Genomic DNA, 18001 nt, shown 5'->3' on the forward strand with positions numbered 1-18001 from the left:
TGGATGCACCACCTGCGGCCCTTCCATCACTGGCATGCGGTGGCTCAATGAAGCATCAGCCTAAGGGCCCCACCAGCCGCTGCTCATCTTTGTTGGCGATGCCGACGAGGCTCCGGATGGTGGCTCTCCACTCATCGAGCTTTTTCGCAGCAGGAGGAAAGTCGAGAAGGAGCTGCACGCGCGCCAAAGCTTCTGCTGGCGTGGGCGGCGGCGAAAGCAGCGTGGACCGTGATGCGCTCCGACTTCTAACCATGTTAGAAGGAGCTCTATCATGGCCTTGCAGCTATACGCCATTTTTGCTAGCACTTCGGCGTACATGATGGCCTTCTTCGTCTTGTGAATGATGCGCAAGGCTCTTCCCGCGACGGTGCTCGGGGTCACCAGCGGGGTGATGCTGTTCATCGCGTACAACTTGGGAAGAGCGCTTCTTGGGCGCCGGCATAGGTGTCTTGAAGGTCGCCGCGCCGCCGGTAGGTGGCATGGCTCCGCCCTTGGAGGGCCCCGCACTGCCTACAGGGGGCCCAACTTCGTCTTTGGATTTGGCGGCGTGCGGCCCATCATCTCGCGCATGAACGACATCGCTTGCCAGGCTTTGACTGCCAGGGCGATGCGGGTGTTCGTGGGCGGCGCCTCGGCTTCCGTCCGCGACCGCCCCGCTACTTGCCCGTAGTGGTATGGGCAGTCCGGCTTCGGATGAACCGATCGCCTTCGTCGTCTTCTTCTTGGGAGCCATGGCAATGAAGAACTGCTAAACTGACTGCTAAACCGGATTTTCACAACTGCGCCCCCTACCTGGCGCGCCAAAGATGTCGGTGGAAAATGACACCTATGGGATCACTGGAATCCCTACTACGGTCGGCGGGCGCGAGGTTGTGGAAAGAGCGGGTTTAAGAGTCAGCACATAGATTGCTTACCCAGGTTCGGGCCGTGAGGATGTGTCATACCCTAGTCCTGCTTTGGTGTCTATTTGAGTGTTCTTGAGTTCTTGAACTAGCTACAACACGTAACTTGTCCAAAGAGCCGAATCCCTCTCCAGTACGCCTCAGGCCTCCTTTTATAGTCAAAAGGGGTTTCCACAGTGGCACACAGGAGGTGGAAAGGTGTAAAGTGGCTGAGTCTATCCTCTGGCACCGTTGGACAAATGCATTTAATGTGTTGCCGACGTGCCCCTCTTGCTTTATCGGGGACGACAAGGAAGCTCGTCCCAGCTGTCGCCGCCTCCCCTGGCTTTGACGCGCTTCCGAGCTGACGAGGCGTTCCAGCACCATGTTGGCTGGCTGCTGGGCTGGTGCGGTGGCAGAGTCTTCTTGAAGATCTGCATGCCACCATGCAGGTGCTTGCTGAGTCGGTCTAGAGGCCACTCGTCGCCACACATGTGCTCGCCTAGCTCACTGGGCTGGCAGCTACATGGGAATGGCGGTGGAGTCTTGGCAGATGTGGGCCTGGCCGCGGCCCCGCTGATGTCCTCGGCAAGAGTCTTGCCGGGGCCCCGGAAAGGGTCTTGCCGTGGCATCGCGGTCGTCCCCGGCAAGTACCTTGCCGGGGGTCTCGTGGGTATCCTTGGCAAGGATCTTGCTGAGGATCGTCATCTTCTGGTTCTCATCTGATCTTGCGTGCTTCTGGTTTTCACAAAGATCTGCATGCCACCATGGAGGTGCCTCCCGAGCCTTTGTTCCAATGTGGTCAATGGCTTTGGAACCCCAGGGCTCAAGGGTGGTGCACTCTGCTGGCGTTGGGCAAGTTGCCCTGGCAAGGCTCTTGCGGGGGCTGTAGAGTCCGCCCCGGCAAGGGCCTTGCCAGGGGAGTTCACCTCGCCCTCTTGCTTCTTGTGTCTCTGGTCTTGGCGTTGCTTTGATTGTCTTGTGCCTTCAGCTTCCCTCTTCTTCCTTGCTAAGTGTGGCCGCGAGCGTGGCTCTGACTGCCCGTGCACAAGTAAAGGGGTACAAAGAAGAGCCTATTCTTTAGTACACCGACAAAGTGTCAAGTACTTTGCTTGCAACGTGCTTGAGACTTATCTGTAAAACGTCTGACCAATATGTTTATAATTTGTTATAACTCTGATTTGCAGGATGCTTTGGCTGAAACTAAATCCCAACCGCCAGAACTGAAGAGCCGGCTGGAACAGCAGGAAATAGAAACGTGCAAAGCTAAGGCGAAATTTAAATTCAGCCTGGAAGAACAGGAGAAACTCAAAACCAGATTTGTTGGAGAGAGAACCACCTGGGTTGAAGAAAAGACTGCCTTGGTGCAGAGAGAAGAAACTGCTGAAGCTTCTTTGAAAGAGGTCACCATAGAACTGACCAGCTTAAAACGCCACATTTCCCAGATGACCACTACTATATTTGGTAAGTAATTCTGGATATCTTAATCATTTCCAATGCTCAACTTTTCCCCGGCCTGGCGATTGAACTGCATGGTTATCGAACAGGCCCCAGGAATACCAACCTTGGCCAGGATATGCTAGTGAAGCTAAAGGCGGTTTGTACTCTGGTGGAGCAATTATACACAGGCGCTCAACACACAATAGTTGCCATATCTCACACCAAGCAAGCACCTTCACATCTCAGGGAGGTTTTGAACAGACTGTTTGTCCCGCCCACAAGAATTATGAAATAAAGCAATCATCTGCTAGAGCTGGCGCTATTACTATCTTGAGCCGGGCGAAAGCGTGGCAGGCAGAGCTGGCCACTGGTTGCCCAAGTTTTAAAGAAGACAGGCCTCCCTTTGGTCAAGAAGACTTTGCTGCTTGTGTGAAGGAAATGCGCCCACTAGCAAGTAAGCTCGCTGAACAAACTGACCTATCCAGATATCAGGTGGCTTATACAACAGAAAATTCCAAAGTGAGGGCGCCGGCTTACGACGCTGTGGATCTCATACCTCCAATGCGTAAGCACATTTTTTGCCCTGAAATAGATCCATCCGAACTTATCGATGATGAAGCTGAATTTCAAGCCTTGACTGGCATGAACTGGGCATCGCCTAACTTCCAAACAACAGAAGAAGAAGAAGAACTGGCGCAGGATGACCCGAAAGCTTCAACTTGCCAAGACCAAGATAACTAATCCACGAGGCGGCTCTCCAACTGCAGGACGACGTCTCTTTGTGAAAAACTCTTAATCATTTGGGCTTGAAAAGCCGTGTAATAGGCTAGTGAAAACAATGATCTGCCATGCCATCGTTCATGTTTTTAGTTATATAAACCGTTGATGAACTTGCGATGAACCATTGATGAGCTTGCAAGGAAGATCATCTTATTTTGCAATGTTCCTACATACACAGTGAACAACATATACCCTGGCGGTTTACGCCATGGCGGGTCATAATGGCCAATACAATATAATATGGCGACTTAAAGTCGATAACCAGGGTGGGTTAAAAACCCAAGTACTTATTCAAATATGAAGTCATACATGTTAACCAATAGCATAATGATGCTGTAAATTTGTGAGTCTATAAGCCCCAAGCTTTACAAGTCTAGAAGAGTGTAGCTCTATTCTGTTTTTCGAAAAAAAATAGTTTTTGTCCGGGAAGCTGGCTCTCACGTGACATAAATCCGTTGTTTTACCTTAACTAGTTCAGGGTCTTATTGAAAAGAGTAACTATTAAGAGTACAAACGGGCCACATGGCAGAGAGACTGTGACAACAGGTGAGTTTGTCCTAGCTCTCTGTAAGCCGGCTCTCTCGTGACAAAGGCCGTCGTTTTAAATTTGACAAGTTTAGGGTCTTATTGAAAAGAGTAACTGTCGGAAGTTTGGTGGGTCACCTAGTGGAGTAGCATCTTGCAAATAGGCAGTTTTAACTCAAATTCGGTTTGGAAACCGGATCATGAGGGTGTGAACAGCTATGCTCAGTGAGTAGGAAGCCCCCAAGTGACCTATGAGATAGCTTGGAAACCGGATCAAGAGGGTGTGAACAACTATGCTCGGTGAGCAGGAAGCCCCCAAGTGACCAATGAGGCGGCTTGAAAACCGGATCAAGTGGGTGTGAACAGCTATGCTCATTGAGCAGGAAGCCCCCAAGTGACCTTTATGAACAAACAATAAAGGCTCATACTTTGAAATGAGACGACAGAGGCCCTGAACTTTCAGGGATGCCGGCTTTATTACACTGATCAAAATATATACATTGATGAAGGTATGTACAGCACAAGAGCCGGTGGCTCAAGTGTAATATGGTCACAAATGAGCAATGTTCCACGGCTAGTGGGTTTCCTCCTCCGATGTGCGTGTGTCCTTGTGTTCTCGAATATCAATGGGGTAGTATGACCCATTGTTCAGATTCTTGCTGACCACAAAGGGCCCTTCCCAAGGCGGGTATAATTTGTGCATATCTATTTGATCCTGGATGAGCTGGAGCACCAAGTTGCCTTCTTGAAAAGTTCGAGTTTTAACTCAGTGGATATGATAACAACACGGATCTTGCTGGAATATTGCCGCACGAGCCGCTGCTAGGTCACGCTCTTCATCCAACAAATCAAGAGCATCCTAGCGTGCTTTTTCATTATCAGCTTCAACATAAGCTGCCACACAGGGTGAGTCATGACGGATATCACTTGCAAGAACCGCCTCAGCGCCGTAAACCATGAAGAAAGGTGTGTAACCCATCAATCTGTTGGAGGTGGTGTTTATACTCCACATCACCGAGGGCAACTCCTCAATCTAACAACCCGACATCCTTTGCAAAGGGATCATAAGCCGGGGTTTGATTCCTCTCAGGATTTCTTGATTGGATCGTTCAGCTTGACCGTTGGACTGGGGATGAGATACAGAGGAAACATCAAGACGAATATGTTCTCGTTGACAGAACTCCTTCATAGCACCTTTGGACAGATTAGTGCCATTATCAGTTATGATACTATGCGGGTAGCCAAAGCGAAAGATCACCTTATTAATGAATTGAACCGCCGTTGCCGCATCACACTTGTTGACTGACTTTGCCTCAACTCACTTTGTAAATTTATCAACCGCCACCAAGAGTTGGGTCTTCTTATCCTTAGTCCTTTTGAAAGGTCCAACCATGTCAAGCCCCCAGACCGCAAACGGGCAAGTAATTGGAATCATCCTCAATTCTTGAGCCGGCACATGAGTCTGTCCTGAAAACTTCTGACAACCATCTATCGGATATCGGGTTCTGGCAAAACCCTTAAGGTTCAAACACTGGGGTGCGCACGAAGATTTCCCCCTACCGAATCTCGCCCTCAGTCGCGCTGCGATCCCTAAGCTTAACTAAACAAAATCACAACATAAGAGACATGAAGTTTATACTGGTTTCAGGCCACCATTGTGGTGTAATACCCTACTCTAGTGTGGTGGTGGTGGATTGCCTCTTGGGCTGATGATGAACAGTACGAAGGGGAAGAACAGCCTCCTGAGGCGAGGTGTTCTTGTGCTTGGTGGATGGTTCTAGTCCGAATGGATCCGTCTCTCCATGTCCCCCTCTATGGTGGTGGCTAGTCCTATTTATAGACGCCCTGGTCCTCTCCCCAAATATTGAGCAGGAAGGGATCCAACAACGACCAATTTGAAGGGGGACATCTAGTACAAGCTTTCCTGACTAAAGGTGGTCTTCGCCTGCCAAAGGCTCTGGTGATGACGCCATCTTGGGCTCCACAATGACCTCCGTCTTGACAGCATGCTACTCTTGGTCTTGTTGCACCGATATGGAAACCTTTGCCCGATGCCTTGGTACTTCGCGCCTGCGCTTTCCCCCCTTAGCACCAAAGGGGAAACGAGTACACTGCGCCCGCAGGCGCCCGCCTGGCACTCGCCTGGCCTTGGTCGTCATGGCTTGCGTCACGAGAACCTCTGTCACGTCCCTAGCCTTGCTATGCACTTGGACTAGCTAGGTTGCTGCATCATGTCTAAATTTATTAGGAATTTGAACTGAGGAAATTAGAAAGGCTCAAAACTTTTTAAAAGAAGGGCAAGAACCCTTTAAATTGCATTCAGTGATTCCAAAATTCCCTAAAAATCATTCTGGTAATTTTGGCAAGAGATATATACTAAACCAAAATTCTGGAACATTTTTTATGGGATATTTTGGAAGATTGAATTTAAATCATATTGTATTTGGATTTGAAGTTATATTCATAATATATAATGATTATAGTTTCAAAAAGCCTGTGATATTTTATGTATATGTGGAGAAGTCCATTATGTGACATAAAAATATCCAAGGGAATTTTGGCACTGTTTTCAAGTTGTTTAAATTTGAATTCAGTGGCAAAAGAAATATTAAAAAAGAAAACAAAACAAAAAAATATAAAACAGAGCAGAAGAACTTACCTGGCAGCCCACTTACCCCGGCCCAGCTCCTGTGCAGGACCACCTGCGGCCCAGCCCACCACCGCCTCCTTCCTGTCATCTTCCTCCCCCTCGCCCCGAAGCAGCTGCGTGCTGGACGCACGTGCGTCGACGCCGGCCACCTCCTGCTTCGCGCTGGAGGCCTCCCCTTCGTCCTAATCCGTGTCCGCGATGCCACGCAGCCCCCTGGCCCTCCTCTCACTCTCTCCCGAATGCTCTCCCCTCCTCTGTTCTCTCCGCGCACGCGCCCGAGCGGAGCCGTCGCCGCCGTTCGCCATAGCCGCAGCCACCCCTCCCCCTCGCCTCTCCGACATGCCTAGGAACTCCGCCACACCGCCCCCGACCTCTCCGCCAAGTCAAGCAAGCCGGGACGCACCGCAGTACCGCCCTGTCACCGTCTTCAACCTCGGACCGCCGGAGATCCCTCTCGCCACCCCGCTCGCTCCGGTGCTTCCCCGAGCACGCCGAGGCCACCTCTGCAACCGCTGTGAGCTCACGGACTGATTCCCCCTCCTCCCCTGCTCGTGCTCATGCTCTAGCTCCGCTCCCCACCTCCGCCGAAACTTCCTGCCGCCTGCGTCGTCGCCGGTCATGCTCCGGTGACCATATGGTCCCGGGTTTATGTCCAACGCACTCCCCGCAACGCGTACGAGCCGTAGATGCTAGCACCGCCCTGCCTAGGCCACTGCAGCAACGAGCCCGAGCTCACACGAGCTCCGGCGACCACCAAGGTCGTCGCCGACGTCATTCCCGGCCTCCCCGAGCTCCACTTCCACCCTCAAACGACGCGGCTCGCTTCCAGCTCTCCGTAGATGGTCTCGGCCGCCCGTTTGGTCGCCGGAGACGCAAACCCGAGCCCCTCCACCGCGTCTGGCCTCGCCGGCATCATGTCGCCGGTGGGTTTGACCCCCGCTGACCGTTGACCGGTGGGCCCAGTTTGACCCTTGGGTCCATGACAGGTGGGGCCCGCCCTGCTAACTAGCCCAGGATTAGCGCTAACTAAATTTAGTTAGATTAACTACTTACTGACAGACGGGACCCATTGGTCAGTTTGACCCGGACCGTGCCACGTTAACCTGCTGACGTCATGATGATGTCAGGCTAACGCAGTAATGTTTTTCTAGATTTATTTTTATTCAGAAAATTCTATGAAATATCCAAAACTTCTAAAATTCATATAAACTCATCCGTAACTCCAAATGAAATAATTTATATATGAAAAATGATCAAAAAAATCCAATCTATCCATCTGTACCATTTTCATGCATGTTAGAACAACTTATAGCTGCTGTTTAGCACAAATCATATAAATGACATTTGAATTTCACATATGGAGTTTGGTTTTGAACTTAGGGTTCAAACCAACTTCATTTAACTTTGTTTCTAGCTGCATTAGCTCAAAACACCAGCATGTTGCCATGTCATGATCATGCATCATAATGTTGCATTGCATTGATTGTGTTTCCTCTCTGTTGCCGGTAATTGTCCCTTTCCTTCGCGACCTTGCTCGGAGCGCAGCCAGCCTACCCAGGGCTCCTCTTCTGGTCATGGACGGCTAATGGTGGGCATCCATCCTAAGCTCCTCTTCAAGCGGCGAGTCTGCACCAGTTCGGGCCCCTTGCGGGGCCTGTCCAGCGACTATGGGGGCGCAAGCCCCCAGCCCTCTGCTGAGAGGGGGCGAACCGCTTCGTACCCCGCCGACGATGCCCGTGACGGGGGACGACATCAGCAGCGTGCTCAAGCTTGCATGCAAATGAAGCATCGTCCGCCTAAGTCCTTTCAGAAGGCGATGGACGCGATGGGTCAGCTTGGTGGAGAACTTGCGGATGTTGATGCGTGCCTTGAGGCCGAGGCCCTGCGGCTGATCGAGGAGCGGCATAAGCTGAAGGTGGCCATCAACCTCGCGTGTCACTAGCGCGAGCTTGACAACGCGAAGGCCGAAGCATCCCTTGCAGCCTCGCGAGAGGCCTACTCACGAGCTTTGGAGGAGGCCCGAGAAGCAGACCGTCATCACGAGGTCACGGAGAAGCGCGCGTGGGAGCTCCAAGCCTAGAGCACCTCTTTGGAGCACCAAGTGGAGCTGTGCCAAGCCGCTCTTACGTTGCTGAGGGGGATGCCTGTAAAGGAAGAGGAGCTCCAAAAGTGTGAGGAAGCGCGCTGGAGGCGCCAAGCCCAGTCTTGATCTTGAGCGGTTGGAGACGAGGGAGCGCCAAGTTGCCCAAGCAGAAGACGACGTTGGCGCGCGCGAAGCCCAGATCCAGGAAGAGGTCGACCACCGCGTGGCCGAGGCTCACGTAGATCTTGCGAGCGGCTATGACCTGAAGCTGAAGCTGGTTGAAGCCGAAGTTGCGGGCAGGACTGCCGCCCTTAGGTCAAGGCTAACTGAAGCTGAACGGCGCGCGGAGGCCGCCTCAGCCGCCCTGATCTCGGTGCAGGCCGAGCTGGCCTCGGCCTATGCTGAGCTGCTTCCTCTTCAACAGCGGGTTGGCGATGCCGAGTCCATCGCGCAGCAGAACAGGGAAGAAGTGCTCTAGCGGCGGACGCTGGAGCGTATGCACGCCCCTATGCTCCAGGACCTTAGGAATAGGGCCAATGTGGCTCTGAGCAACATCTGCAATGAGAATGCCCCGCATCCCCACATGACCGACTGCGCCAGCCATCTCCGCTTCTTTACTAACATGGTGACGCGCTTGGAGAACTGTTTCGAGAGAGCTCAGGAGCTTGTTGAGGAGAGGAGCCGCAGCCTACTCGGGCACGCATTTTCTTGTGTCTTCAGCCATCTTTAGAACACCAATCCCGCCTTTGACTTTGATGCTGACATCGCTCCGGTGCCCGAGGCCATCTGGGGCGACCTGGCGCTGTGGGTGGAGGACAACGTGGATGCGCTTGTTAGGGCCTTTGCGTCCGACGATGACAGGGTGGTAGTCACGGCGGATGGAGGCGATGTGCTCGACGGTGGTGACGGTGGCGCCGGTGATGGTGATGCCAGTGACGGCGACAGCGGCGCCAGCGATGCGTCTGAAAGTGACCAGGAGGATGCGGTGAGCGACATGTCTGACTGATCCCATGTTTCTCTGTTGTTTATCCTACACACAAATGCTCGGGTGCGGCCCCAAAGGTTGTAAGAGCATTTTGGGAGGGGAATCCCCTCATGTAAAAAGATTACCGTCCGTATGCTTTTTAGGAATGATGCTGATCATGCACCCCCATGATCCTACATGCCCTGTCGCATGCATGTTGTTGTGGTTTACATTCAGCCAGGACAAGTCCTGAATCGGGTCGCCAGGCCGTGAGCCCCTGAGGATCCCCTGAGGGACCTGTCGACCCAGTCGAGAAGGCCTCGCGAGAGCGAGCGCCGGTCGTGGCACGACATGTGCGCAGTGTGCGTGCGCTTCGCCCAGCCCCGCCCGTGAGGGGATCATGAAGGGGAGGCAGCTGATGCGAACTCCAGATTAAGGTAGGAACTAGAACGCAAGAAACACAGGAACGCGAAAAGTCACCTTCCCCGCACACAAGCGAAAATTCAACTCCAATTTAAATCCGAAGTGAAGGAAGCACAACCAAAGAAAGGGAATCCAAAAGCAAATGGCCGCGGCCGGCGCCTAGTCTAGTCTTCGACGTCTTCTCACCAGCGTGTAGCTAAGTGCTGCCACTGGGCGTGGGCGGGAGCCCCCGAGGCCCAAGGGCGGCCTCAGGAGACTCCAGGGTGTGTACAACCCCACTCATTATTACGTGAGAGTGTCACGGGCGGCGAGCTTCACAGGCACTGGGCCTTCCTCATTGGCACCAGACCTTGCTTCATATCGCCAGACGAAGGCCCCGCCTTGCGCCACCCTTGACCTCCATTAACGACGACCGGAGACCAGGACGACACCAACGGGGGCAAAGGGGACGCCAGCGGCACCGTCGGTGACCATGGGTCCTCTGCCAGGGGTAGGCTTTGCAGCACCTCCCCGACAGAGGCCCTACCTCCGGGGGACGTCTTGCTCCGTGCACCGTGGGGAGTGGCCTGGCTCCCAGCCCCTCTCCTGCAGCCCCCAGTGTGCTCCTGCTGGTGGAAGGGAGGCCGCCGAGCTGGGGCAGCCACCCGCCACTGCGAGCTGACCCTCCTGTGACCCATGGTTAGCGTAAGCTTGCTCCTGAGGAATTAGTGGTACCTGGTAACTGCTGTTGTTGGCGCGGTCGATGAGGCTCATGGAAGGGCTCGGCTTCTGGTGTCTCTTCTTCCCAGCCTGGCCCGAGAAATGAGCCAGGGTCGTCCTCTAGTGCGTACTCCCGCTCCACCATGTGGGGCACGTAAGCCTCCAAAGCCGCCGCCTCGAAGACCTCGCCATAGTGCCCCACGCTCCACATCGCTTGTCCTAGCGCACCGTCTTGAGGACGGTAGAGCTGCGGCCCGCCCAGGCTATAGGTGGATGCGCGCATGCCCTCGTTCGTCGGTGGTGGCGCGGGCGCGACCTTGCGGCTGGCGCCGATGGTTGAGCCGATGTTGACGAAGCCTCGGGGCACGCTCAAGGGTGCGCTAGCGTGGAGAGGTCCATCATGTGGCCCGGCTGAGGCTTGGTGCGCCAGCTGGAAGTAAAAGGGCGGTGCCCCTGAGGCTGCGGCGTCCAGGAGCTCGGCAATGCGTTCCAGCAACGCGTCCTGACCGCCTTCCATCAACCTGCACCACAGCAGCTCTCGAGCCACCGTGAGCGCAGCTCTCATGCTTGCTTGTTCCCGCCGGGAGTGCGGTGCCATGGCTGCGGCGTGGTTTGAGGCCCTTGCAGCTGCCCGCACCTATCACGGAGTAAGGGCGGGCGGCGTGTGACTGCGCCACCCTCGCCCCATGGCGTTCTGTGGCGCGCGAGCCGCCTGGAGCGAGTGGTTGAGATCTTCTTGGGCAGGCGGCGTGGCTCGGGCTGGCCAGGCCGCCCGACGGTTGGTGCTGGTCATCGGATTGCCATACATGGATGCGACGAAGCGGTGGGACGCGGATCGGCGGAAGGAAGACTTCGGTGCACCCCTACCCGGCCTGCCAAATGTTGAATATCGAGTTCCGGCAAAACCCTTAAGGTTCGAACACTGGGGTGCGCACGAAGATTTCCACTTACCGAATCTTGCCCTCAGCCTCGCAGCAATCCCTAAGCTTAACTAAACGAAATCACAACATAAGAGACACGAGGTTTATATTGGTTTCAGGCCACCATTATGGTGTAATACCCTACTCCAGTGTGGTGGTGGTGGATTGCCTCTTGGGCTGATGATGAACAATACAAAGGGGAAGAACAACCTCCTAAGGCGAGGTGTTCTTGTGCTCGGTGGGTGGTTCTGGTCCAAATGGATCCGTCTCTGCATGTCCCCCTCTATGGTGGTGGCTAGTCCTATTTACAGAGGCCCTGGTCCTCTCCCCAAATATTGAGTGGCAAGGGATCCAACAACGGCCAATTTGAAGGGGGACAGCTAGTACAAGCTATCCTGACTAAAGGTGGTCTCCGCTTGCCAAAGGTTCTGGTGATGACACCGTCTTGGGCTCCACAATGACCTCCGTCTTGCCATCCTGCTAGTCCTGGTCTTGTTGCACTGATATGGAAACCTTTGCCTGATGCCTTGGTACTCCGCGCGTGCGCTTTCCCCCCTTAGCACCAAAGGGGAAACGAGTACACTGCACGCGCTGGCACCCGCCTGGCGCCCGCCTGGCCTTGGTCGTCATGGCTTGCGTCACGAGAAGCTCGCGAGGTACCCCTTGCCTTGATCTCTCCGCCTCCCTCGTGAGCCTGCCTGGTGAGGCCGCTCCTGAGGAGGTCTCGTGTCGTCCGCCCCGCGAGGCTTGGCCCCTCGTGAGGGTCTTGAGTGTTTGGTTGATGAAGACGGGCTGCGCTAGGCTGCTGGTGGAGCCACGCCACGGGCCGCAGGCAGGCAAGTCTGGGGACCCCCGTTCCCATAATGCTGACACCATCACATTTGTTAACCAGATCCTCTGCATCAGCATGAGACGTCAACCAATAAAACCCATAATGAAAAGCTTTGGCCACAAGGGATTTAGAGCCGACATGATGGACACAGTCTCCTTCACGGATTTCCCTTAGAATTTCATGACCCTCCTCAGGAGAAACACAGTTTTGGAACACGTCTGTGACACTCCATTGGTGTAACTCGCCATTGATAATAGTCATGGACTTAGACCGCCGGGCTACTTGCCTGGCCAGGGCTTCATCCTCAGGCAACTCTCCCCGGGTCATATAAGCCAAATAAGGAACTGTCCAATCAGGGGTGGCGTGAAGAGCCGCCACTAACTGTGCCTCCGGATCACGGACCGCAAGATCTTCCTCGGATGACAACTTAACTGAAGGATTATGCAACTTGTCAAGAAAAACATTGGGGGGCACCGGCTTATGTTGAGACCCTAGCTGGCTCAAAGCATCAGCTACCTCGTTCTTTCTGTGATCAATGTGCTCCAATTGGTAACCCTTGAAGTGACTAGCGATTGTATCAACTGCCTGACGATAAGCCGCCATGAGCGGGTCTTTAGAGTCCCAAGTGCCTAAAACTTGCCGAGCCACCAAATCTGTGTTGCTGAAACACCTGACCCGGCTTAAGTTCATCTCTTTAGGCACCCGAAGGCCATAGAGCAGAGCCTCATACTCAGCTGCATTATTTGTGCAAGGGAACATTAGTCATAACACATAACAAAACTTATCACCTCGTGGGGAAGTCAAGATAACCCCAGCCCTCGAGCCCTCAAGCTTCGTAGACCCATCAAAGAGGACTGTCCAATAAGTGTTGTCTGGCTTGTCCTCAGGCATCTGCAATTTTGTCCAATCATTGATAAAATCCACAAGAGCTTGAGACTTGATAGCCGTACTTGGCGTATATTTCAAACCATGGGGTCCCAGCTCAATGGCCCACTTGGCCACTCGACATGTGGCTTCTCTATTTTGAATAATACCGCATAAAGGAGCAGAACTGACCACAATAATGGGATGACCAAGAAAGTACTACTTTAATTTGCGACTGGCCATGAACACCCCATATACTAGTTTTTGCCAATGTGGGTATCTCTGCTTTGAGTCAATCAAAACCACACTGACATAATAAACTGGCCTTTGGACTGGATACTCCTTACCTGACTCTTTCCTTTCCACCACAACTGCGACACTGACGGCTCTGCTATTTGCTGCCACATATAAGAGTAAAGGTTCTTTCTCAATAGGAGCTGCGAGAACCGGCGGCTCGACTAGTTGCTTATTAAGCGCTTCAAACGCCTCATTGGCAGCATCACTCCAAACAAAATGATCTATTTTCTTCATCATCTGGTACAGAGGAATAGCCTTCTCTCCCAAGCGGCTTACAAACCGGCTTAAAGCTGCAACGCGACCCTCCAGTCATTGAACATCATTGACACACGCCGGCTTAGCTAGCAAGGTGATAGCCTTGATTTTCTCTGGGTTAGCCTCGATGCCTCTCTCAAAGACCAAAAAGCCCAAGAGCTTGCCTGCAGGCACACCAAAAATGCACTGGCCGGGTTAAGCATCATCTTGTAGACCCATAGATTATCAAAGGTCTCTTTCAGATCCTCCAACAGAGTATCCTTCTTTCTAGATTTCACAACAATATCATCCACATAGGCATGAACATTGTGCCCAATCTGACTATGAAAGCAGTTCTGCACACAATGCTGATAAATCGTCTGGGCACTCTTAAGCCCGAAGGGCATAGACATAGCAGAAAGCTCCAAAGGGTGTGATGAAAGCCGTCTTCTCTTGGTCTTTGACTGCCATCTTGATCTGATGGTATCCTGAATAAGCATCCAGAAAACATAAACGTTCACAACCCACCGCATCATCTATGATCTGATCAATACGGGGGAGGGAAAAGGGATCAGATGGCAAGCCTTATTAAGGTTTGTGTAATCCACACACATGCGCCAGGCGCCATTTTTCTTAAGTACTAGCACCGGGTTAGCCAACTACTCCGGGTGGAAAACTTCAATGATGAACCCAACTGCTAAGAGTCGGGCCACTTCTTCTCCAATGGCCTTGTGTCTCTCTTCATTAAAACGACAAAGGAATTGCTTGACCAGTTTAAACTTGGGATCGATATTGAGAGTGTGCTCAGCGAGTTCCCTCGGTACACCTGGCATCTCTGAAGGTTTCCATGCAAAGATATCCCAGTTCTCATGGATGAACTCGATGAGCGTGCTTTCCTATTTCGGATCCATATTAGCCCCAATGGTGAACTGTATGGATGAATCGCTAGGGACAAAGTCAACCTGTTTGGTGTCATCTACCGACTTAAACTTCCGAAGTGGGCCATGCTCTGTTCTTGGCTTATTCAAAGGGGTAATATCCGTCGGGTCAACATTGTCTTTATAAAACTTTAGCTCCTCCATCGCACATACAGACTCAGCATAAGCAGCATCGCCTTCTTCACATTCCTGAGCTATTTCCTGTCACCATGCACTGTGATGGTACCCTTGCGACCCGACATTTTAATCTGCAGATACACATAGCAAGGTTGTCCCATAAATTTGGCGTAAGCCGGCCGTCCAAACAGAGCATGATAGGGGCTTTTGATCTTGACCACTTCAAAGGTTAATGTCTATGTCCTGTAATTGTGTTCATTGACAAAAGCTAATTCCGAAGCAATCTTACCAACTGGGTAGGCTGACTTACCAAGCACTACTCCATGAAGACTATAGAGGACGGCTTAAGATCTTTGTCAGTCAGATTCATCCGGTGAAAAGTATCGTAATAAAGGATGTTGATACTGTTGCCTCCGTCCATGAGCACCTTAGTGAACTTGTAACCTCCCACCTGAGGAGACACCACCAAAGCTAGTTGACCCGGATTATCAACCCGGGGCGGGTGATCCTCACGGCTCCATACAACTGGCTGCTCTGACCATCATAAGTATCAAGGTATGGCCGGCTCAACCGCACTCACCACTCACTTATGAATTTTCTGGTCTCGCTTGCATAAGCTAGTAGTAAAAACATGATAGTGGCCGCTACTTAGCTGCTTCGGGTTGCTCTGATACCCTGATTGTTGTTGCTAATAGCCCTGATTGGGCTGCTAGTTAAAGCCACCTTGATTGCCCTGACCTTGAAAACCAGAATTTGAACCACCACCTCCAAAGCCGGACCCGTGTGAACCGGAGCCTGACCAGCCATGTGGGCCGTTCCTGTTATTGTGGTCCTGGTGAAGGCTGGAATTCCTATACTCCCTCATGATACTGTAATCTTTTGATGGCCTATCGGGATGACTATGTTTTGGAGAAGGTTGGTTAAATATCGCCTCTAAATTGAACTTCGGTCCTCTAGACTGGGGTTGGAATTTGCCCTTGCGACAGCGATCACCTCTCTGTGCATTGGTGTTGGCCACAAAGTCTGATCCACCATCAGCATGCTTGTGCTTATCATTGTTACCTTGACTCTGACCTATCGTGTTCTGCTGCTGCCCCTTGCCATTTTTCTTCCCTTTACCGGACTTCTCCTCATCTGAATCAGGGTCCTTAGTATTGTCCGAGTCAGCGTATTTAATAAGAGCCGCCATGAGCTCTCCCATTTCATTGCAATGACGTTTAAGCCACCGTAGCTTCTGTTTGAGGGGAATAAACCGACAATTCTTCTCCAGAATTAAAACAACAGAACCAACGTTGATGCTATCTGATGAGTGGATAATAGCTAAGACCCGGCGAATCCAATGGGAGGTTGACTCATCCTCGCGCTGGATGCAAATGTTTAAGTCAATGATGGACATAGGCTGCTTACATGTATCTTTAAAATTCTGAATGAAACACGTCTTGAATTCAGTCCATGAGTTGATGGAATTGGGAGGCAATCCCTTCAGCCAAGTGCGAGCCAGCCCATCTAATATCATGGTGAAATATTTGGCACACACAACATCGTTAACATCCAACATATCCATGGCCAGCTCATAGCTCTCGATCCAAGCATCCGGAGTCTGATCCGCAGTGTAATTGGGTACTTTTCAAGGGCCCTTGAAGTCCTTGGGAAAGCGCTCATTGCATAGAGCCGGCACTAAATATGGCACACCCACTCTCTTGGAAGTCATCCCGACCTCTATAGATGCTGAAGGATTCATTTGAGGTTGTTGAAGAGCTGCCAGCTGAGACGTGAGCTCCGCCTCTTGGCATGCGCGGGCCTAATCCGCCTAGTTCTAAACATCTTGATTACCACGGGGCGGGGCTCGCTGCTGTTCACTGCTAGAAACCATCGGTGATTCAATGCGTCGGTTGTAACTTCGACTCTGACACAGAGTTGAGTGGATTCGATCATGGCTATAGGAGTAAGCCGCCTGCTAGGCTACCACCGTCTGAAGAAGCTCCATAGCCTTCTGAGCCTCGACCACCGCAGGAGACTCACCTTCCACTAGGAGAGCTGTCAGCCGTGAGGGGCCGCAGCAATCATGTTGTCCAACAGGTTAGAGAAGTGACCTGGAGGTGTTGAGACTCCCTGAGGTGGGTTTAAATCATGGGGTGGGTCTGTTACGCGGGGCTGAGCCACTGCCCCATTCCTAGGCGCATTAGGGGCCCGGGTCACGCCGGTCGGGTTACTTGGTCCTGCCCCAGGCGTATTGAAAAGATTCCTTGCATCAAACTCTAGAGGCAGACGACTCTGGTGCCTCCCGCGAAGAACGACGTTTGGTGCATTCTGATCCAAGCTTAAGCGAAAAGTTTCTGCTTGAATCCGTTGTGATTCCGCATCCAAGGCGGATCGCTCTGTTGACATCCTAGCATTCTCAGCATTAAGCTCCTCCTTGGCTTGAGCTATCTCATCTCGTAGCTTTGCAACGTCCACCTTATGTTGTGCCTGAGTCGCCGGGGTTACTTCCATCGTCAACAAAGTTGCCAAAGCCTCTAAGAGCTCGGATAAAGCCTGAGCTGGTGAGCGCACATGACCACTTGCCCCGGCTGTCGCAGCGGCCGTTGCACCAGAGGTCATAGCTGCAGCGGTTGATGAATTCAAAACCTGTTGCATACCAGCCATGAAGATAGCCGCCCTACTCGACGGCTCATAGGAGTCTGGAATACTATCACCATCAGAACAACCCCCAAGCCCGCCATCTTGCAGTTGATAGATTGAGCCAGTCTCGCCAGTTGAAGACTCATCATCTGAATAGATGGCTGTCTCTCCACCAGACATGGAGTTTTCCTCAAAATCTGCCCCATGGATGGAACCAACGAAAGCATGCTTCCGGGCAGGTTGAACCTTGGCGGGTCTCGCACGCCAAGCCGTCTCAACGGCGTCGGAGAAGGCGACTGGCTCAGGATCTGATTCACCGATCTTGTCGATGAAGACTTGAATTTCGCCGAAGGGGACCTGGTATCCATACTCCACTGAATCGGCCTCGGGACCCCAGGCAGAGTCGTCGATGTAGATCTCGCTGCAGCGGCTCTTGGTCATCCGTCCCATAGCGTATCCCTTGATCCCTGAGAAGCTACCCTTCAAGAACTCGAAACCACCGTGTGTTGGCCCCATGGTAGGCGCCACCTGTCGTGGTTTTGTCACGGCAGATGTCCTAGTGAAAGGACTTAGGTGTGGAGCCATCGCACCTAGGTTATCTTGAAGGGGTTGAACGGGACAAAGGACAAAGAGTTACCTAGGTTCAACCCCTCTCGGTGGAGGTAAAAGCCTACTCCTGCTTTAGGTTGTATTGCTTGAGTTCGATTACCAGGGAGCAAATACGCTTGACCT

The sequence above is a fragment of the Triticum aestivum genome, chromosome 1B (assembly GCF_018294505.1).
Source record: "Triticum aestivum cultivar Chinese Spring chromosome 1B, IWGSC CS RefSeq v2.1, whole genome shotgun sequence".
NCBI classification, from domain to species: domain Eukaryota; kingdom Viridiplantae; phylum Streptophyta; class Magnoliopsida; order Poales; family Poaceae; genus Triticum; species Triticum aestivum.